Source organism: Anser brachyrhynchus (assembly GCF_964034855.1).
Source record: "Anser brachyrhynchus genome assembly, chromosome: 14".
NCBI lineage: Eukaryota > Metazoa > Chordata > Aves > Anseriformes > Anatidae > Anser > Anser brachyrhynchus.
This window is the reverse complement of record NC_137709.1, coordinates 18554589-18577707: the sequence shown is the minus strand read 5'-3', so window position 1 is coordinate 18577707 and position 23119 is coordinate 18554589. Positions and strand designations below refer to the sequence as shown.

The following is a 23119-nucleotide window of genomic DNA, read 5'->3' as shown; positions in this document are numbered from 1 at the left end:
AAATGGACAAAACAAAATTTGTTTATTGCAGTTGACATTTTGGGTATAAATCCTGCACAATAAAACTAAAATGCTAACAGATTACAGATCAGCTTTGAAATGAAACAAAGAAAACCAGAGCCTAAATTGTTTATTCTTTATATTTTCCCAATAACTGAAGGAGAGCAATTTTAAGGAGTATTTCAAAATTATTAATTTCACTATTATTTTAAGTAGAGTTTAAATGTAAGTTATTTACCCCCCAAATCATATACTTTTGGCCCACTGAAATTATAATTCTATCAAGTCATCAAAAGCTTAGAAAAGCCAACATAGAAATGTATAAAATTTCCTTGGTGCTAATAAATAACAATCTAGTAAACAGCAAAACATGAAAATGTGAGTAGGTGTCTTTTTGCCTTTTTGGTTATTTTTATTTCATACAGAGTTATATAAGGCAGGGTGAAGCTAGGCAGCATGACATTTATTGTATTCAGAAGAGTCCACTTATTCCAGAAGACATCTTTGAATGGAAAAACAAACAAAAAATAGTTGCACTTAACATACAGTATGTGGTTCTGACTTTCATTGAGTAAACTGCAATGAGGAAAATGGCCCTCACAGTAATCTACTGCGTCACCACAGGACACATACAATAGTGATTCAATCTCACTGCTCACGGGTAAGAAAGAAAAATTTCATTTGAGGAAGCAGAACATATCACATCTATGTTCAAATGGAAACAAACACTTTAGAACGAACAAGATCTTCATTCGATATAATCACATTTTAGCTGATCACTTTATGTTTTCCATAGAAATTCAAATCAGATCAATTGTATTTGAAAAAGAGGGGAGTGGAATGAGGGGGGAAAGCAAACAGAAGGTTTGCTTTGATTTTGTGACACAGATCAAACAATGAAAGTCCTGTGTCAAAGCATATTTTATGTAAAGATTACAACCAGTCTACATTACAGACAGAAACAGAGGAAGAGAGAGGAATAAAGGTTAATTCTCTGTGCTTTCAGAAACCACTAGCTTTGGAGGAGTAGGACCTGCAGACCACAAAGCATCTGAAACTTTAAGATACGAGCCACAGTGCACAGCAGGACAGTGAAAAAGCTTTTTGAAAAAGCTTTATCCACAGTTGATGACAGATGTTCCCTGCCCGAATAAGGAAAAAGATAACAGCAAAGAAAGAATTGCAAAATATAATCATTTCAAATTTGCAAATGGTCTAGGTGAACTAATTGTTGCAGTAAGAGCCCTAGACAGAAAGAAAAGATGGATCACATTCCCAGTGCAAATGAAGGCACTAACTAACTCATTTTTTTGCTTACTAGAATCATCGGACACGATTATTAAAGTACATAGTGGGAGACATTAATAGGTTGTTTTCCTCTAGAATCATTGCAGACACTCCCACACATACAGAAGAGAACAAATTGGGCATATCTAAAAACCTGTGAAGTCCACTTTAGAGTAAACTCAATGAAAAGTCAAAGAGGGAAAGGGATAAGGACAGCCAGCAGTCCTCCTCTCCAGCCTCTTTCTATCCCTGTGGCCCCTCCTCAGAGGTAAAAGAAATCCATGTGCAGCAGTTTCTGCAGGAAAACAGCTTTCTGAGGAAGCCTACTGCAGGGTGGTTTTTTTGTTTGTTTGTTTGTTTTCTTCCCTTTTAAGTTGTTTCAGACTGAACTGAGCCATGGGTATACAGAGCAGACAAATCTTTAACACTGATGTCTTGATGGTCCTTACAGGAATGGGGGTATGCAAGAGGTGCAATGAGAAGATGATGCAGCCTGCTGAGATGTCAAGTTCACTATTTTGTGAAAAAGTAGCTGATCAGTCATCCTCACTCTGAGCAACTAGTTCTTACGTTTTTCACTAAAGACTGCTTTGATACCATCGCAGTCAGAGTGTGCCAATTTCCGTGACTCCAATTTCCCTTGCCTTTCTTATGGGATTAGGTGGCAGATTAAAGCAGAAGTACCTGCATGTCATCCCTTCCCTCATCCCTGAGGCTGCACACACTCTGTGTTGCATGGCATGATTCATGTGGTTGAAAAGAAGAATTAGGAAATTATTACAAGATCCTCTGGCTTTGCTTTGCACTTTGGAGACCTGTCCTTGCTCTTCTATTTCTCAAGTCATTTTCTATACCCATTCAGCAGCGGAATGCAGGGTAGTCCAGGCCACGAGTAGACAACCGAAGTACTGAAGCACAAGTCATAGTCACAAATCACATATCAGTATGAATTTTGAATAATGTTCTTTTGGCAAAGATTGAAAGGATCCCTATTAGCATCCCCCGAGAAGCTGAGATCTTTACATTTTCCTTTGTCACGACACAGACATGATGTAAATTTCTATTCCCCTTTGGTATTCTCTGTCTGCTGGGCACATTCAGACTGTCTGGGCAATGACCCTTTAGTGAAGTGAGTCACAGCTTAGAAGGTAAGACGCAATTTCATTATTTTTGGTGCTCTGAGTAAAAATGTGTAGAATTCAGCAAAAGGTATACAGATGCTTACCACAGAACAACAAAAGCTTTGCACTTTGTCCATCCAACTGAGCTTTAACATCTTTTGTCCTTTAGACCCTTTGCTACAATCCCCATTTTCTGAGTCTTATTTCTTTGTCAGGTTGTGAGTGATTGTTTGCATGCTTGGCCTCGTAGCAGTACAAATAGATTTAATCTGACCAGCACTTGATTCCTTCTATTCTTAGTATCTTTATTTTCTTTATTTTAACTTCCCCACTTAGCTCCATTATTTGTTTATTTCTCTTTAGACAGACAGAAGTGAGTAGGCTGTTTACTTTACTTGCTTATGTAACTGATTTTCTCAGCTATGCAAACAGTACCGAGATGATGATATAATCTTCAGTAGACAGATATTTTGCTGGTCAGTAACCACAAAACCACTCTTTTCCTTGCTTTCGTATCTCTTGCCAGCCATGGATTTATTACTCCTTTTCCTTCCACAACTACATTAGCACTTTACTGTGATAGGAATTCTATAACAGTATTATTTTTTTTGCCATTAGTATAATATATGTGCTAAGACACACAGTAGCATGATCATTTGTGGTTTACTGCACACAGTGTCCCTTGTCCTATTAGGTTTAATTCCTGATTTGCTTGAGATGGTAGTTCCTAATGATGAAAAATTATCTAAGTTCACATCTGCAAGATCCAGAAGAAGTGGAACTCTGCTGTGTTTAATGCTTTCCAGGAAGGGTGTGTGGTACCAGTGTTGTATTAACCTTTGTGGGAAACCAGTGTGGGTTGCCACAGGGCCTCAAGTGCAGTAGAAACAGCCAGACTCAGACCAGCATAACTGTTATTCCTTGCATATATTACCCAGAACACACACAGAAGATCAGATTCCTTCCAAGCACTGGCAGATGAATACATACAAACATCAGTCACCTAATCACACTGCAGTGACTGCCAGGAGACAAACTTAAGTAGCATTAATAAGACCCAAGCCAAGATAATAAGAATGCCATTTAGCATAACATTTTGAGTTTAACAGTAAAATATACTGTAAACCCATTGAGAAGATGTGAGACAGAAATGCTTCAAATAATGTATCTTTATGTGGATTTTGTAGCTCCTGTATTCGTCCACCCTCATTTAAAACCTTACTGCTGTAAACCCAGTTAACATTCTCCTATCTGAAATTCACCTGCTAAACCCGCCTTTCATCTGGTCATATTCCTGTTATTGATGCTGCAGAAAATCAGATATTTTTGCTCTGACACAGTTAGGGCTAAACTCACTGCTCTTCTGGGAGCGCAGGTTGTGAGCTGTGTGCTGAAGCAGAGTCAGCACACTTTGGAACACATCTGCCTCATCTCAGTGGCCAACAAAACACATGGGGTCACTGTGTGACAGAACAGGACGGAGTGAAACAGAGGCTGCCAAAGACCAAAAATAATAGCTCAGTATCTTTAAAACTGTCAGCTTGATAGTCCTGGTGACTGAAGTCCTCCAGCCATGGAATGACTTGCTCAGCTGGTTTCCTCCTACTTTCAGTACAACACAGTGTTGCAAGCATTAAAGAAGTAGAGCAATTCAGTCTCCGTATGGCCTCAATGTTTTGCCCCTCTGCCCACACTGTCCTCAAAACAGCCAACTGTTCATTTGTGGTCAGAAATGAAATGACTAACTTCAAATTGCTTAGCTTAAAAAGACTGCAAAATCCCTATTGTAGCTGAAACTCTTTGTATTTGCTACATTTGCCAGCAGAGCTCTGCATTTGGACTCCAGCTAACAATATGGGTATTGAGGAAAAAAATATATCAAACCTCTGTTTCCATGTGGTGCCAGACAGTTCTCTTATGTGACTCTGCACAGCAGTACACGTCTCCCCAGGGTTACAACCCTCTTCTTGCATTTGGCCTCGACGTCTTCAGAAGTGGAAGAAAAAGAGCGACAGGAACAGCATCAAGCAAACCTGCTTGCAAAGAAAAAGGAAGCTGTAAAGAAAAAAGAAAAAAAAAGGAAGAAAAAAAAAAAGAAAGAAAGGAAAATCATGTACAGTGCAAAACTTACAACCCCCATGCACAAATAAATAAATAAAATAGAGCTAATGGATGAGTGACTGAAAGACAATAGCTTGTCAGCCTCAGTTGCATCAAGAAGTTCCAATTTCACACTCTGACACCTTAAATTACTGAAGAGAAAGATATAAACTTGTACATTGATCAGAAGAAAGTGAAACATAAATGTTTCCCCCCATTCCCCACCTGCAATTTGCAGATTGGAAAAATATCATGAGAAAAGGAGGAACTGGTATTAAAATAGAGAGAGAATGACATCTACTGGCTGTCAGGAACTGGCTTGTTTCACTGCCGAAAATGTTTTTCTCTCCCTTTCCTCAAAATATCTCATCTGAGATTACCATTATTAGTCATAGGGTTTATCTTCTGGAGAATGAATGAAGAACAGATCAGTAAGTTTCCCAAGTAAAAGCATTCTCTAGTTAATTTTTTAACAAACTAGCTACCAACATAAAAATAGTTACATAAATACTCAACATATTTCAGATCTTTAATATTAATGCTAGTGAATAAATAGACTCTGCTTACAGCTACCAGAAACTGCAAAATAAACAGTGCAATTTTGCACTGCATAAAGGTATTCATAGTACGTTTTACCAGAACAGTTAACACTAATAAACAGAACTCTGTCTCTTAACAAAAAAGATACTTAAGCATCTAAATTTTACAGTCCGCATCATTTTGTAAAGGGACGGTCATTACCATTTTTCTAAGATGAATTTAATGCATTACTGTTCATTTTCTTTGCTTAAACTTCCCTGCTCCTCTTTTTTTTAATGTTTTTGTGTATTTCCACATGAACAAGATATTATGTTCCCAGACTTTCTGTGCTCCTATTAGTTAAAAAAATAAAAATAAAGAAAAAATGCAACACTAGAATCATCATATAAAAATGATATAAAAATCTCAGGAGGTCCTGAGATTTTGTTAAAGGTCACAGACACATCTTATTCTTAAGTGACCATTCATCTCTGTACTATCCATGGGGTTTTGGTCTCTCCCTTTATGCATCTGCTCAATAGGAACGTGGCCCCTTCTCCCTGGGAGCAGTGTTACTCTGCAGGTGATACTGCCAGTGAAAACAAATTGATCTTGCTCACTTTCTATCTGCCACAAGATATGTTTTATCCTCTTGCAGTTTTCTCCAGCTGGTTAATTAAACTCCTCTCAGCTCTCATGTCTGCTCACCAGGAAACATCTCTGCAGCTCTCGTGCCTCTAGTAATAGTCAGAAAGTAGTGCGCTATAGACATGAACGTTTGGTCATTCTTTCCTAGTATATTCAGCTCAGAAAGATACCAAGGAGATCACAGTGTTACTCTGGTTAGGGAGAGAAAAATAATAAACACAATTGAGCTGGTATATGTACTCATGTATATAGCATACATTTATGTTACACAGTAGAGAAACAAAACTCTCAATTCTGGCCTCAGAACACTGCCAAAATAAACAAATATAAACAATAAGTTAACAGGGTGGGGAAAAACAATTAGGGATGAACAAAAATAAATTAGAGATCAGATTAGAGTTGATAGTTGCGAAAGAAGACTCGGGGATTTAGGTGTGTTTCCTCAAATTTAAATGGCCTCTCCATGGATATACACTTAGTAGGAACAGCACAGCTGTGAGCTGCATGGAGCGGTGCTCCCTTTTCTCCAGCACAATGGGCTTGGACTCAGAGGAGAGGATACAGTGCCAAGCTGCAGCTGTGAAAAGACACACAGGCATCCCCTGACACTCTTTGCTGCATCAGATTCCCTTTGGTATATGTAGCTGGCATACAGAACCACAGACCTGGAGGGAAGCTCTAGTGCTGCATTGGCACACAAGAATTGCCAGTGCCACAGCAGGACAAATTGGATGAGCTTTCAGCACGCATACACCTTTTTATTTCTTTTGATGTTATGTATTTAAGCTCACAAAATATTCCCAAGTATTCCTTTAGGGACAGCGCAAGTATATTCATACTGCCTTTTTGTGTCCTAGCCTATTGCCTTAACAAAGAGCTAGCAATGCATTAAACTGAAAATGATACATTGCTCTTGACAACTTCTGGAGAAGCTATCAAAGAAAAACATAGTTCACTGAAGTCAACAGGAATCATCCAGACGTTAGCAGGAATCATAACTTACATGAATTTTGATTTGGGCATCAGTACACGGGGTATAGTCATATCCTAATCCACTGAATAAATACCTGAAGATATGATGTGTTCCAATGTATTGCTATTGAAATGTGGCATACACCAGCTTTAAGGAATTCAAACCAAAAAATTCTGATTGTCCAAGAATCAGTAAAATAAAAAGTAATCTGAACATCATTTAGTGTTTAGCATACTGTTACAAGTTTGAGTCACTTATTAATTGTATCTGACAGGTTTCGTTCTAAATAGCTGAACAATAAAATCATTTTTTCAAAATACAAACTTTGAGAAAATGAAGCAGTTGTCAGCACTCAAAAGAATTCTTGCCAGAAGAGAAGATGTGTTGGATAATTATGACAAAGATGAAAAAGGTGAAAAATTTCTTGGCATTACAATAATTTGGACATCAAATCTATTTACAGGAATGCTTGAGATAATGTAAATACTCTTGTATAACCAATACTGAGGAAAAAGAGAAATAGTCTAATACATGAGGTACCACTTTGGTTTTGTAATAACAAACTTCTGATGTACAAATTTCAGGAGGCTGATTGCATGAGATTTTATTCTAGTTGATAATAAGTAGTAACTTTTGGCTTAAACTCCAACATAATTTTTGATCATTGTCATACTCCTTCATCACTCTCTCAGTGAAGGAGAAGAGTTTAACAAGCTAGACCATTTCACGTTCATAAACTAAAACCACAAAATTCTCAAATACAGGTTAGGTTATTCATAAAACCTACCATTACAGATTCAAATAGTTAGCCTACTTTGAAAGTTCTAGTTTAAACAAGAAGAGAGCAGTAGGTTGCTTAAACTCAAATTATTCATCAAAAGAAAAAAAAATACAGAACACAGCTTGAAATATCTTTACTTCCTAGGGGGCAAAATCTGTCAATTCACCCAGTTCAAAATGATACAATAGAGTCACTGAATCTCTTCTTAAAGAAAAAAACTAAAGTAGGTCTGATGAATCACTCCCTGTAAGTGCCTATTTCTCTTCAGCAAGTTCAAAAGAAACCCAACTAAGATACAGATATCTGTATTGCAGAAGTCTCAAGTTAGATGAGACGGAATCTCAGCCTATAGATAAGAAGCAATATTATCCTTGCATTCAATCTCCCCGCACTATTTAGGGCTGAATTTCAGCCTATTACTTCACTGCTCTGAGAGCAGGAGCACTTTCTTTGTACCATACCCTGTCTGACCTGTGCTGAGGCATGCCAGCTGCAGACTCTGGCTATTTAACCTCTGTGCTTCTGGATGCAATTGAGACTTCAGATGTAAATTGCCTAAACGCATGTCAGACAAAGTGAGTAGATCTCCAACGCTAGTAAAAGGAGTAGTAACTCCATCTGTATCAGACCTGAGTATTTGCTGTTAGAGTCCAGTTTGCTCAGGTCTTGCACAACAGTCTTACCAATATTTAAACTGAATTATTTGTTTTTATTTCAATGTATGGCCATTTCATGATCCTAATTTGGTATCTGCATCTACAGACAACTCTCCAAATTATTGTGTATTAAAGCTGAAAAGGAAATATTTTTGTCCTGTGATATTTTTTGAGATCTTAATATACCTATTGTATCAGAATAGGAGAAAGGGATTTATTCCATAACTGATAAACCTCTGGTTCTCAATTAAAATGTGGAAGATCTTCTGTGTTGACCAGAAGTTAAATCCTGGATTCATTAAAGTTCTGAGAATTATTTTCAATGAAAATGCTGTTGATACGTCCTCCCAAGAGTTTTGGTTTTGATAGTGTCATTTTTTTTTGCCAACAATACAATAAAACAGAATATTAAAAAAAAAAATCACAGCATGGCTGAAGCCTTTTTTCTTCTATCTGTATTCACAGCTTCACATAAATACGCAGCAATTTCATCATGTGAATCAAGACTACAATGAGAAAATGAAGAGGGCTGAAGCTATGTTGTACCATACATCACAATGACTATTTTTTGCTGTCATTAAACAACATTAATTCTAACTAGAATTTTGAGATGGAGACATAAAATATAAAGGTATAATGCTATACATTTAGAGCAATTACATAATATGGTATTCCTTTCATTTTTAACAAACTAAAGACATTATAACTGAGTAATTTTTAGTTCCAAATGTGCATTTCCAATACTGGTATGGAAACACACTAACAACAACGTACAGATTTATTAAAAAGTAACCTTATGCTAAAGGTGTTTCATAAAACCATCTCCTCCAGTAGCCTACCAATTATTGTCTCTCATAATTCTTCCATAATGGACTGATAAAAATGCTAGCTATTTGAGTGAACGTATGATACCTTCCATAAGCTGCGCTGATGTAGGTTCAACTCCCATTTCAGTCTCAAGCAAAAAAGAGGTTTTCCCCACCAGCTTAAGTCATAAACACAAACACAATCATTGCATTACAGTTGGGTCCTTCCCCAGCTCCCTCAACATACCTAGAGTATTAAGTATGAATTACTGCTCCTTTAACTAAGAGCAAATGCTCCACAGCTTTTGGCTATACCAATTCACAGTCTCTGTAAATCATCAGAGTGAGGCTATAACACTTTTCTCCCATGGAGTGTTATGTCTTTATACCATTTTGCTTTTATAGTTTTGCACCAGGTAAACATAAAAAAAATAAAAAAATAAAAAATCAGTTCACTTCTTACCTTCTCTTGCCAAGCCACTTTAAATGTTTTTCCAAAGTTCATTTCAATCCTTAATGCCATCTTATGCAGAAAGCTCCCTGAACTTAGTTCTTTTTTTTTCTAGAAAAATCTACAAAATAAAGTAGAATAAAATTAATTTTATTTTATTTTATTTATGATATAGGTATCAAAATATCTGGGTAAAGTTATTAGTGCTTTCTGGTTTACAAATGCATAACACAACCAGCATTTTCTACATTATTTAATACCTTTGCTTAGTGTCAACTCATTTAGCTGAAAGGCATGGAAAGTTTCAGGAATGCGTAACTGAGACTTTTATAAGCAAATACAAGAAGAAACTTATGGTAGAAATTGCATTAATAATCTAACCAGCTTATTCCACACACAACTGCCTTGAATGGTTTGTAAAGACCAATTGTCTTGCAGTGATGGCATCTTAAAATAATAGATTAAATGAAATTATACTAGAGAGCTCAAGATATTACAGAGAGAAAAACATGGGATTTCTCACTGGTCTATTCATTAGCAATTTGTCATTACAGAGTTTGCAATAAGGAGCCAGTATCAAGTCAGTTCCTCATGTATGTACTTCTTCATAGTGACAGGACCAACAGCCACACTATTATGTTTTTAAACAGCCAATGTCAGACTGACAGTGCCATATTAACCCTTGCAACTCCTACAGTGTTCAAAAGACCATCATGAAACTTTAATAAACTCATTTTAATTTCCAATGAGGAAAATGCATGCAAGTCTAAGAATGAACTAAACTAATAACCATTAAAGAAAAAAGAAAAAAAAAAAAAACAGTTTCTGGTGAGTTTCTTGACATCCTTTTCTGAAAAACACAGTGAAGCTTTTTGCCAAATTCCTGTCTCTGCAAATAGAAATGCATTGCTACTACATTCACTCAACAGCTCTTCTTAAACATCTTGGTTCGTTTTGAAGCTGACTGGTGTTCTGTACACTTCAATGACCTTCTTTATGATTACTTCTACAATTGGTATGTATCTCAAATCTCAAAGAATATTCAGAGAATCAGAGTTTCTCAAACACGGTGAATGCTTGACATTAGCTTTCTCCAAAGTAAAATAAAAATAATAACATACCTATGAGATGATATTTTGCTTATGGGAAAATTTGCAACTTACATATTTTTGTACTGTCTTATCAATTGGAAAAAATGCATTACATATCTGTCTACTTTAAATTAAAAATATTTACAGACTTATAATTTCAGATTGAAATAGAAAATGCTAGTAAGAATAAAATATTCTGTTTTGTAACCACAGCTAATGAAGCCTGTGCAGCCAAAGGAAGATTTATCAGTAATGTTCATAAGCACTGATATTTGCACAAAGAAATGATTATCACCATGGTCTTTATTGATTACTATATCACACAATGTGACTTCAAGTATGAAACAAAATACCTTGAAAAGTATTTCACCTCAAACTCTTTATGTCAATTGCTAGAAGAAAAAATCTTTTTCTTGACCTTTTACCACAAGCAGATCTTTCACATATTACATACCGATGTTGTGTATTTCAGAATATGGGTGATGTATCTAAAAAGATGAACGCCTAAATGAGAGATGATTTAAGATGCCTTCTTTTGATAAGCAAGGATTAGCTGTAACACTTTTGGTTAAATAAAAGTCACCTAAAGGAAGGTGATAACTGGCAATAGCATACACAAGTCAAGTTAAAGTTCATGCGAAGAGGAAAATGTGTAAGATTAATACCTTGTATGTAAAACTGCTCATTTTTTTCTTCTGCCTCGGTGTGAGAGAAAAAATGTTTTGCAGCATGCAAAGGGCATACACCCCTTGATGCTCGGTGCCCAGTTTGTGTCTCACTGTATCAGTTTCAAAACAAACTTCAATTCCAGTGGCATCATCTGATTTTATATAACTAGAGTAAAGTTTAATTCGTCCTACAGCTGTATAGGTCCTTTGTAGGTACACAATTGATCCACTCATTTGTTCAGGGTGTACCTGTCAAGTACATTATTTTACATCAGCAGAAATACAGCTTCACACCCAGAAAACTAATAAAAAAGTAAAGTCACATGACAAATATGATGGAAATTAATTAAACATTGCTAAGAATAAATACCAGGAAACTCCTCAATTCCTATACAACCTTCACATAATAGGCATATAGTTTCATGACGGGTTCTAGTTTCACCCAGGCTGGATAGTCCCTCTCCCCTTAGCTTCCAAGTCTGTTTTTCTTATTTTACCCATTTGACAAAACTTGGATCTCTTCACCTGCAGAAATCCAGTGTTTTGTTTTGTTTACTGTAGGGACTAAATTACTATCTGCAATGAATTTTGCAAAAAGTAGTTCTTGGAAAACTACTGAGAAATCATTGGTGCCATGTCCTCCTGTGCCACTGACTTAATGATATCTATGCCATTTCCTTTCTTTATTTTTTTGTTTGTTTTAGATTTTTAATTATACGAAAGTTATTCTCAAGAAGCTACTGATCTACTTTCTACACATAGCTGGAACCGTGCATTGTTTTGCATGCCTGACATCCAGAGGGATATACTGTGAAAGCACATCCCCTAGTCAGCTACTGAGACTGCTCAAACAGAATGTGCTAACATGCCTTGTGATCCCTTACCAGTGATTCTGGTTACTGATTTTATATCACTTGAAATGTAGCAGGTAAACTATCATTTCATTTCTTCATAAAAACTGATTGAAAAAATTGGGCTCATCCTATGAAATAGTGCTTTGCCTGACCTTTGGCCAAAAGAAAAACAAAAGGGAATCAAAACGAAGCAACTAAGCCTCCTGGTGCTTTTCTTCAGTAATATGTCGCACACATGCCTCTGGAATGTATACTTCCACCTAACATAAGTGCAAATTCAAAACTGAATGAAAGGGTATTCCTGGAAAAAGAAAATATATATATATTTTAAAAGTCTGAATTCTTACAGTCTGAGATATTTTGCTCTTTCTTGGACAGCAAACTCACACCTAGCAATTTTAATAAGGATGCCAATAAAACACTTGCCAGGACTTTCATTTTTCTGTGGAAGCAAAAATGAATTGTGTTTGAAAACTGCACTCCTGGAAATAATTTCTGCCCAGACCCCATTGAAAAGCATTTCAATGATGAGCTGTTGCCATTGGAAGCAGCACCTAGCCCAAAGGACACACAAAGATAAAATTAAATGCACATATTGCCCTTTTTGGAAAGCACACAGCAGTATCTAATCTAATCTGATCTCAGCAAAGACTCTGCTTGTATTGTCAACAATATCTAGTGGCATTACAAAATGGTGGACAGGACTCTTTTCTTGAGCTGAGTAGGAATATGACAAATGCAGCCCCAAAAGTACATATGCTGAAATATAAATACTTACCAGCTATCTGAGAAAAAAATCTTGACAGCTACGATGTTCATCACTTATATAAAATCTTTCAATTTCCCATACCAATGTAGAGAACATCAGATTTAGCGACAATAATGATTAACTTAGCTGACTTGAGGGAAAAATAAAGACCATGCAGAAAGGAGCAATAATCAGCATATGTCATATGACTGCATTTTACTTACAAATGATTTTACCTTGTGAATGGAGTTGGCCCCAATATTTTATAGATTCACTTAACAATGCAGGATTAAATTACAGTTTTTCCTGATTTTGGATAATAGCAAATTATTCACCACATCCCTAGGTAGATTGTTCTCAGGGGTGAATTAGCTAGTGGCACAGCTCTGAATGTGCTCCTGGGTGTCATTCCAAGTATATCTGTCATTATGTTATGACTGCTGGAACTTTTTATGCCTGCATTTTTCTCTAGATTGAAAAGCCATCAACTATTAGAATATTCTCTCATCAACTATTAGAATATTGTCACTTTGTATGTGTCACTAATATTCTTTTTGCTTGAATATACAAATAAATTCTCTTAGTTAAATCTTTCGCTACAAGTTATTCTGACTTCTCTTCTGTACTTCCATTTTGTGTAGGCAATCTTGCTTATCATCCTTGCTAACAGCCAGTTCCAAAACCAGCCCGGAGATAAGTGGGCAGGCTGTCCGTGCCCTGCAGCTGTCCTCCTGGGGAGCTGCCTCCTAAAACTGACCCAGAGATAAGCAGCTACTTCACCCTCACTCCACCTTAACCGCAGCATTATTGCATTGCCTATCCTACATCCTTCTAAATGATAAATCAGCAATTCAATTACTACATAATAGTTAAATACAAAGTCAGTGATTCAGTTAGTATCTATCTTGCAACAGAAATGCTAAATATATTTATACTGGGTTACCGATTGATTATGAACCCCAGCTCAATGTTCCCCCTTCTCATACCATGGATCCCTTCTGCCTTCTATTGTCTTCTTGCAATGTAAAATTGATTTTAGTTTGAAATTCCCCATATCATTTCCAGAAGCAGCCAAAAATGCTTACATCCATATATCATCCCTGGTAATATAGTCATTTGCTTCCTTCCAGCAGATGAATCTGAGTTCAAGTTCACCTGCCTCTTATCACTGAACAACTATTGGGAAATGCCTAAGTATCATTCTGCACACTCTTCTACCTTGCTAACTTTCCTACTGCCAAACTGCAAAATTCCTGTGCTTTTCATTAGATACTTCATAAAATATTCTATATGCAGATAATGTAAATCAAGTGCTTTGGTGTTTGGCAGAGAGAATACTCAAGTAAACGTTCTTCAGTACTGCAATTACCATCACTCCAGTTTTACTGACAGTATTAATCTGTGCTCACTGAAGTAATTTAACCAGTGACAAGTGCTTCGTTTTTGCAGATACTTGACCTTTGAACGTTTCACAGTTGAAAGGTGTAATGCTTTTGGAATTTGTGTCGAAAAGCCAGGAGGATATGTTCTCCGAAGTCCTCACACTGCATCACCCAGCCACATGCGACTGTCACACTTCCAGTATGCTGGCTGACTCTGACCCACGATATTCCATGGTCATCTACAAAAATTGCTGGCTGCAGAACTGTCCACATTTTTGAATGTTAACAAAAATCACTTTAGATGCTATAACGTTCTTTGCAGTAAATGCCAAGTCAGCCTTTACTCTTTCTCTTAGCAATGGTCCTAACTACCTTGAGTATGGTATTTCCTACTGAATTGCAAGGTTTAGTACACTTGGAGATAATAACCATCATTTCAAGTGATATAATACTTTCTCACAATGCAGAGTCCTTTTGCTTCTATTAATAAACTTCAATACAACAGAGAATAAGTTTCATTAAATTTGAAAATCACAATCAGAGGGTAATTTAGATTTGGAAGGACCATTAGAGGTCACCCGGTTCTAGCACCTACTCAATTTTTTTTATAACAGAGGAAGGAATTCAGCTCAGCTATACTTAACTTCTCACGTATTGTTTGCCATACTCGGGCTTTGATAGTTTGAAAACTTTTTGAGGCTCTTAAATAAAAATCAAAGTGAAGATATTTACACTGCATGTTCCTACTATATTTAATATGTATTTTTAATCTGCAGGAAATATTAAGATATCATGACTGCAGAAGAGGTTTGATAACATACCATTCTACATTGTAATTAATATAACCCAACAGGCCAGAACCTGATATTAAAAATAATAATAATAATAAATTGAAACTAACTAAATTTGCCATGAAAAGACAAAACACAGCACTATTTTGTAGTCATGTTTCTTTCAGGATGCCACTGCTTATATAGTTTACTATAATTTCTGCATTGCCACTATGCAAGTGCATGTGGAGCATTAAAAGCAATATTCTTGTTCAGGTATTATTTGCAGTTAACTTCTCTTTATAAAATCTGGAGCTCAACCCAGGTACCTGGGTTGAAAATATTTTCAATTATCGTACGAAAAAAAGACAAACAAAAACCACCATTAAACCTCTAATATGGAGGTCCTGCGGCACTTCATGAAGGGAGTGTATAGTCATCAAAATCTCATTAAAATGAACCCAACTCCCTACCACATGCTCCTGCTGTAAGTCTGAGTTTAGTAGAGTGAATCTTTTTCTATATCAGAGAAATATAAGGAACAACAAACCTAACAAATATTTGCCCAAGAACTGTCTATATTTACCCACTGGGAAATTTGTGGGAGATTATTTATTTCCAGCTGTACAATCCAACAGCCAGGCCCATGCTATTTCTTCCACGTGTTTGTGATTAGCAATTTTAACATCCACTTGTCACCAAAGTTAACATTTCATTTCTTTAAAAGTAACTTTGAGCTTAACTTCTTGTAAATCAGGCATACCGAGTAACTGAATATCTGTCTCATGCGCTAGATTTTAATGATATTTTTCAGGTGCATCAGAAGAGTTTGTCAGTCAGATAGGATTTCTCTGAACTGTCAAGATGACAGCTTATAACATTCATCAGCTGCGTATCTCCAAGGTTTTCTTTGCAACCTCTCTCCAGGAAAAAAAAAAAAAAAAAAAAAAAGCTTTGAAATACTCAGGAGAAATCCAGATGGATTATATTCCAAAACAACTGCTGCTGTTTATGGCACAGAACTACAACAAGAAGATAAATGTTAAATTTTTTAGATCAATTCTGCTCAACAGCATTGTTCTAAATTAAATATGTAGTTTAATGAGGACCAAATTAGTGTCTCAAAAGAGCAAAACATAACTGTATACTTAGAAGATATAAGGATTTGTATAAGGATTCTCAAAACAACATCCATTTCTAGGATAATTATTTCCATTACAGCTATACTATTTCAGAGACTACATAACAGAGTGAAAAGCACTTCTGACGTCTTTTAGCTTTCTCCAGCTTTACTAAAGAAGCAAACCATACCTATCCCACTCCCTGTTTATCCATCATCATTTGTCAGTCCTTCACTCTCCCTGCAATAGCTCTTCAATTAGCTAGGCCATTTCAATCAAATTTGATGTGGTTAAGGTTTCACAAATTTAACTTTCAACTGTGTGAACACTAATGACTGAATAGAGAACTGCAACTAACTAGTGCCCTGACAGAAGAGAGCAGGGAGAATTCAGACTTGAGCTGTTCTCATTTCACTCATCAGCTAAAGGGCAGCAATGAGATGATCAGTCAACCATGAGTAGCTCCAAAGCAACCATGGCATGTGCTGCTCTTAGCCAAACAAACACACAAAGAAAAGCAGTTATGGACCTAATGGGAGACCAGAGAGCTTTTTGAGGGAGTTTGCAAGACATAAAATTATGGGTAACCAGTCACTCATACATTAAGACTTACGGAAGGATTTTTTTTTTGTAGTTCTGTAAATAAATATATATATCTAAATGTTCAATCTGTTTTTGAATTAAAACCAAATCATGTCAACATATTTCTTTCACCTATCTACTTTCTTCCTTTTTTTTTTTTTCCTTCCTGAAAGAAATCCATGAGCTCAGTTGCCATTTTCAGAGAGTTTAAATGCAGCGGTTTTTAACTGTCTTGATCTCTAGTTGTTTGGTTGTTTTTATCTTAACCTTTTAGAACAAAGGTGTCACTGTTCTGTTTGTCTGTGACCCTTTTCCATTCTTTCTTTCAACTCTGTGCCATACACGGTTGCTCTAACTATCGCAGTATCTTTCCCTGTGGTACTGCTATAACATCTAGAATTTGTTCCTGTGGCCTTGGTTTCCAGCAGAGGCTATTTCTCACATAGCATTTGTAGAACACACGCTTTAAGCTGTTTTGTGTGTAACATGAAACCAGCAGTCTAGCTACCATGACTGGAAACCACTAGAAGAAGGTAACGAAGATGATTCTTCAAGGCACTCATCCCCACAAAGACCTTGAATCTGATCCTATCTGCACAGCGTAGTGTTGGCACTTGCTGAGAAGGTTGCCAGTGTGGTAGCTAAATCATAGCAAGTAAGGTGGAAGGCAAGCCAGTAGGATTTATATCACCATTCATCTTTAATACAGATTATTCCTGGATTCTGCGATCATCTGATATCTCTTAACTCGAAAGAGATGTCTCCCTCTTGGGAAAAATAAATAAAAAATAAAATAAAATAAAATAAAATAAAATAAAATAAAATAAAATAAAATAAAATAAAATAAAATAAAATAAAATAAAATAAAATAAATAAAAAATAAAATTAAAATAAAATAAAATAAAATAAAATAAAATAAAATAAAATAAAATAAATAAAATAAAATAAAATAAAATAAAATGGATTGTGTTTCAAACTACCCTTTAAACATACAGACAGTTCCTAAAATCTGGCAAAATATTTTTATAGGATCGATATTTACTCCAGAAAATTTTAAATGCATACAATAATTTATACTTATTTATAATTTCCATTTTGCCTCTATCAAGCAAAATTAGACTAGAATACATATCTTGCATTGCTTATATACTGAGCTATGCCATCATAAATGGAAAGATATGTATCCATCTGAATGTCATATCGTATTGCACAAATTAAAACACATGTAAACTAAAATACCTGAAATATGTCCTGATGTTTTGCCATGCCATAAACTGTAAACACTGAAATTAATTACATAAGATATCATATATACTTCCTATTATAAACCTTTTGCCTCAGAAATCCATGTGTCGCCAAAGCTCTGAATAACCAGATGTGATCTTCATCCTTTATAATGTGTTGCATCACACCTGTTCATTGCATTTGCTTTATAAGAAATTCATAACCACCAATTTCCAGAGTGGATTTATTACAGGAAAATATAGCAAAAATTCAGCGTTACATGACACTGCTCTTGCTTTTTAATTCACATTTCAGATGAAAAAGGGCCTTTGTGATTGCCTCAGTCTGTTTGCTTTTCACCTATCCTCTCCTCCCTCCCTAGTAATTTTGGAATTCCTTGGCAGACTTCATTCATTTGAAAGATCCTAAAAGTATCAAAGATAATTAAAAAGATTATATTATTATTATTAATTATATAATAAGATTATATTATTATATTATTAAATATAATTTTTTTACAAGTATTCTTGTAAAAGCAACACTTCTTCCACTGAGAACATCCTACTCACTCACAAAGTTGATTATTTTTTCAAAAACATTGCACTTCCATGTTTTTCAATAAAACATGAACATATTTTGCAATAAAAGGAAATCTAAGAAAAAAAAATGTGTACTAAATTCAGTAGAGTATGCTTCATTTTGTAACACACGTTGCAGGAGTAGCTGTGTGGCTGCACATCCACCCTCATCACGCTGTGACTCTGTTGGACCTGAGGATTAGACACCCACAAATGTGACACTAGTTTTAAAACAGCTCAAGAGGAGATATGGCAAATTATAAAGCAGTAAAAACCTGACATCCATACTAAATAGCAGAAAGAGTACTGCAGAACAGATTTAGTGGGTAGAGAATAATGAGTATAACTTAGAATAGATAGTATACTGGTGACACATCCATATGACTTTATATAATGAGAAGGCAAAATCCTACCTCACAAACCTTCTTGCAAGTACTTCAGAAAAAAAAAAAATCAATAAACAGGAATGAATAAATAAGGGAGATGCGAGTTTCTGCACCATAAGCTCTTCAGGCTATTCAGTAGCCCTGAGATAAGAAAGGTGTATGTATATATGTATGCATATATGTAGACAAAGATGGGAAACAAAGTAGGAGTAAATAGGTTTTGCAGCAGAGAGAAGTCACCAGATTTCCACAGTCTGCGCTGGTGCCAGACAGCCCACTGCACTCAGATGACAGATGCCCACACAGCTGCCCTCCCGCTCCCCCTCCTCAACACGGCAGGGGGAGAAAACGAGATGAAAGAGCTCGTGGGTCGAGTTAAAGACAGGAGATCACTCACCAGTTACCATTACAGGCAAAACAGACACAACCTGGGGAAAAATCATTTATTGCCTATTGAAAGAGATTTAGATGGTGAGAAGCAAAGATGAAAACTAAAACACCAGCTCATCCTCCCTTTTTCCCAGGCTCAGATTCACTCCTCCATTCCCAACTCCTTGACCTCCCCACATGTAGCAGCGCTATGATGCAGGGTATGACCGGTCCATAACATCTTCCTTGCTCCTCACACCTTTCCCTGTTCCTGCAGGGGTTCTCCACGGGCCGCAGTTCCCCCAAGGCATTCTCCACACACTGCAGTGCTGCCTGTAGCCCCCTGCTGCCAAAACCTGGACACCAACAGGCAATGCATCAAACTGCCTAAAAAAGTGGGTAAATACTTTTTTGAGGATACCAAATTATTCAGCGAGCAAAAATGAGGAACAGTGCAGAATTGCATAAGTATCTTATGGGACTGAGTGCCTCAGCAACTAACTGGGAGATAAAATCCAGCATACGTAAATGTAAAATGATGCATATGGGGAAAAAAAAATCCTAATTTCACATCCATGATGACCCAGACTGGCTATTCTCTTTTATGAACCAGAGTTTTGAGCTTCTGAGCATGCAAGCATCAGCTGAGAAAAACATTCACTGACTTCCCAGAAATAGTCAAAAAAGCAAGCCAGTTGTTCGGTAATTATTGAAAAAGGATCAGAAAAGAAAGAGGAAAAAAAAAAAAACATCGTGGCACTACATAAGTCCATAGGGCAATGGCATTTTAAACACTGTGTACAGACCGGTCCTGCCTAATTGCCAAACGGAGAAGAGCAAGAAAGACAGTCAGCTCAAAACAGAGACAACCCTGGCGAGATGTATGGAACAGTTATAAACCCCAACCACCACGAATAAGAATCATTCTAATATGGCACTAGCTGCCATGAAATGAGGTCAGCAGAAGATAGGCTGAAGGCAACAGAAGGCAGTGGTTCTTTGCACGTAATTAGTGTGTGAAATGTCCTGCCATGGTGTGCTAAAAGTTTACATAGGCTCAAGAGGAGCCGGAGCAAATTACATGAAAAAGTAATCAAACTTCAAACCATATAAACACCCCAGCTCCCTCTGAGCTACATAGTATCTGAGAATGGAAGAATATTCTAAGGATGCACCATGCCTGCTGTTCCCACCTGCATTTGATTTTGTCCACTATCAGAGAACACGTACTGGACCACATAAACCTAGGGTTTATCTAGGACTCTGAATTTCCAATTTTGTGTTTGTGCATTTTATATAAGGCTTTATAATAGCCAGCTTCAGGTTCCACTTCTTCCTCAGACTTGGGTGATCTGGGACAAACCATTCCCATTCAATGGTAGTAACATTACCCTGCTAGTTAATTTCCTAAAAAAAAACCAGACACTTCTCCAGTTCACGGCTATGAACTTTGATAAGTTATTCCTAGCGGCTATGCAAAGAAGTGGAGAAAATACAGAAGCAAGCAACCAACCAAACAGCAAACAGCTCACCTAGCCATGCTAACCATCTGTACCGTACATAAAACAATGTGGTTTGCAAAAGCACAACTTGACCCAATAGCGTGTTTGGAAAATTATGTCTCTTTACTGTAGAAATATTGCAGCACCCTGAAGCAACTGCAACCTATTATGCAAGTGTTAACGTGCAGCAGTGTTAAAGTTCATATTGTACATGATAAAAAATAAGGAAGCTTTCAGAAAAGGTTTCTGTGTATTTTCATTTGCAACATTTGTGTTTGAAGGCTGTGGTATTTCAAAGCATTTGAATGCTGCACAATGGGAAAAAAGATTTGGTGCAATAAGAACACACAAAATCTGCTGTTGTATGTAAGACATGCTACCCTCAAGGATACAGTGCCTACATCAATTATCCTTTTTTCTTTGCTTTGTTTGTCCAATCTTTCACACATAATCACGTCTGAATTTTCTTATTGCACAAGAATTGCCATTTTTTCCTGTTGCCATGCTTCCTACAGAACTGAAGTAAGTTAACAAGAAAGAATAGAAAGCAACATCTGAGCTCTCATTATTGAGTGTGCTAGGTATAACTAACTGCCATTTATTTCACTTTTTTGTCAAAGGACACATTTGCTCTTTATAAAGCTTTATGAGTAATGAGAACAATATCAATAACCTTTCTAACCAGATGGTGATGACAGTAAAACAATTTAGAAGCACATCATTCTCTTTCTTTAGGAGATTGTTTAATTTTATAAAACAGCATTTGGAAGAAGCTTAACAATAGGTAATGTTTAGCTGAAATGTAATAAAAATAGATGTGCTTTCAGCCAAATTCATATAGAAAACCATAAAGTTTTTTTTGATGTCTTATAAGATTACCCATAGTCTTACTAAAGAGAATACCATTTGGGAAAGAGTTGCAGTTTTATATATACACAAAGAATGTCTACAGAAATGTATTGGAAATGAAGAAGTAATAAACAGGCAAGTTTTCCATAAAAATAAATAACACAGAGAAATATGGCCTACTTTCCTGGAAGAATTCATTGCTTTAGCAACAGTTCTGTATGTTGCTCTACAGATATCTTTCATTCAATAAAAGAATTCCTTAAAACCTCCATCATAATACTTATTTAATGACATAGACTATGACAGTGCATTTTGATTAGCTCCCTTAGACCTCTCCTATACACATGACATTTCCAATGACTTCATCAAAATTTAGACTGGAACCAGGTGAGATGGTTATGCCTATACTGATCTGAATTCACACTGAGAAAAAAAAAATTGCCTTAGTAGCTATGTTGCTCCTGTTAGTCTTCCTTTTCAGCTTTTAATATATGCATTAAAAAATTATACCTAGTTTTTTTTAAAAAAATGTAGAAATCTTGGGAAAAAAAGTATATATTACCATCTTCAACAATTCACATAGTGTTGGAAAAATACAATAGCATATAATTTTAATTCAGTTCACATAGCTAGAAGTAGAAAAGTACTTATCTTTGTTCAAGGAAATTACTGCAAATTCATAAACTGTTTTAATGGAATATTCCACAGCATATAGTTCAGGGACATGTTTCAGCAGAGATGCCTAACCACTGTAACCATCTAGAAACATTATCAAAGAAGAAAAGTTGAATTCTGCAGTCCCTAATGCCATACACTTCATTGTAGCAGGATCAATGTCTGTTTCTAGGACACATACATATTCTCTTTTTTCTCATTAAGACAGCTCTGAACAGCTGAGGACCTCAGGTGTGCTGTGAGCATACTAATAAATATTTAATTGAGCCTTAATTCACCATCAGATATAAAATCCATGAATTAACTGTGCAAATACTTTAAAGTATTTAATACTTTAAAGTTGCTAAGGCTTAAAAAACAATCCAATTTTATTTTCCATTAAATATTCTCTTTCACTAATATTAACAAATCCAAAGAAGTCTAATTAGCAACAAAAATAAATAAATAAACATGACAAATTAAAAGTTTACTTTCCATCCAAATACCAAATATGTGGTATCTGTGTTTACAACTGTTTAGCCTTTCAGTATTACCAGGCACTGCCCCATTTTGTCATGAGTGTGGGTTTTTTCATGGCAAAAGTATCCCACAAACAGCATCTTCCTGCCTTGCTATAAAGAACTGCTGAACTAAGCTAGGTATATTTAAAACATGTAAAAAAGCCAGTAAACAAAAGCAAACCACAAAAGAGGAGTGTGAGGAAAGAAGAAATCATAACTAAAAAAATGAAGTAGATTTCTTTAGTTAAGAAGTCATTCTTCTTCCTAATACTTCTTTCATAAAAATAGGATTTAAAACACTACCACAGACACTATTAATGGATGAGGATAAAAATGTTATAACCAAAGCATTCCTTTTAGTGTGACTCAGGTTTATGGAGAAATAAAAATTCTAATAATATCTTCCATTCACTCTTGTCTTTATCAGCTTTATTAAATAACATTGAAAGTGAGAACTGTAACTCTGGTGACCAAAGTC

At 36.0% G+C, this 23119-nt stretch overlaps 1 protein-coding gene across 12 annotated transcripts in view; it reads right to left on the bottom strand.

Moving 5' to 3' along the window:
• Positions 1-23119, bottom strand: part of LOC308177538 (uncharacterized protein) — a gene marked incomplete at its 5' end in the record, with an annotated part of 322880 nt that overhangs the window by 147405 nt on the left and 152356 nt on the right. For all 12 annotated transcript variants that reach the window (XR_013939209.1, XR_013939210.1, XR_013939211.1 and 9 more), the window contains 3 exons: positions 4293-4441; positions 5648-5866; positions 9355-9463. The remainder of the gene's footprint in view (positions 1-4292; positions 4442-5647; positions 5867-9354; positions 9464-23119) is intronic.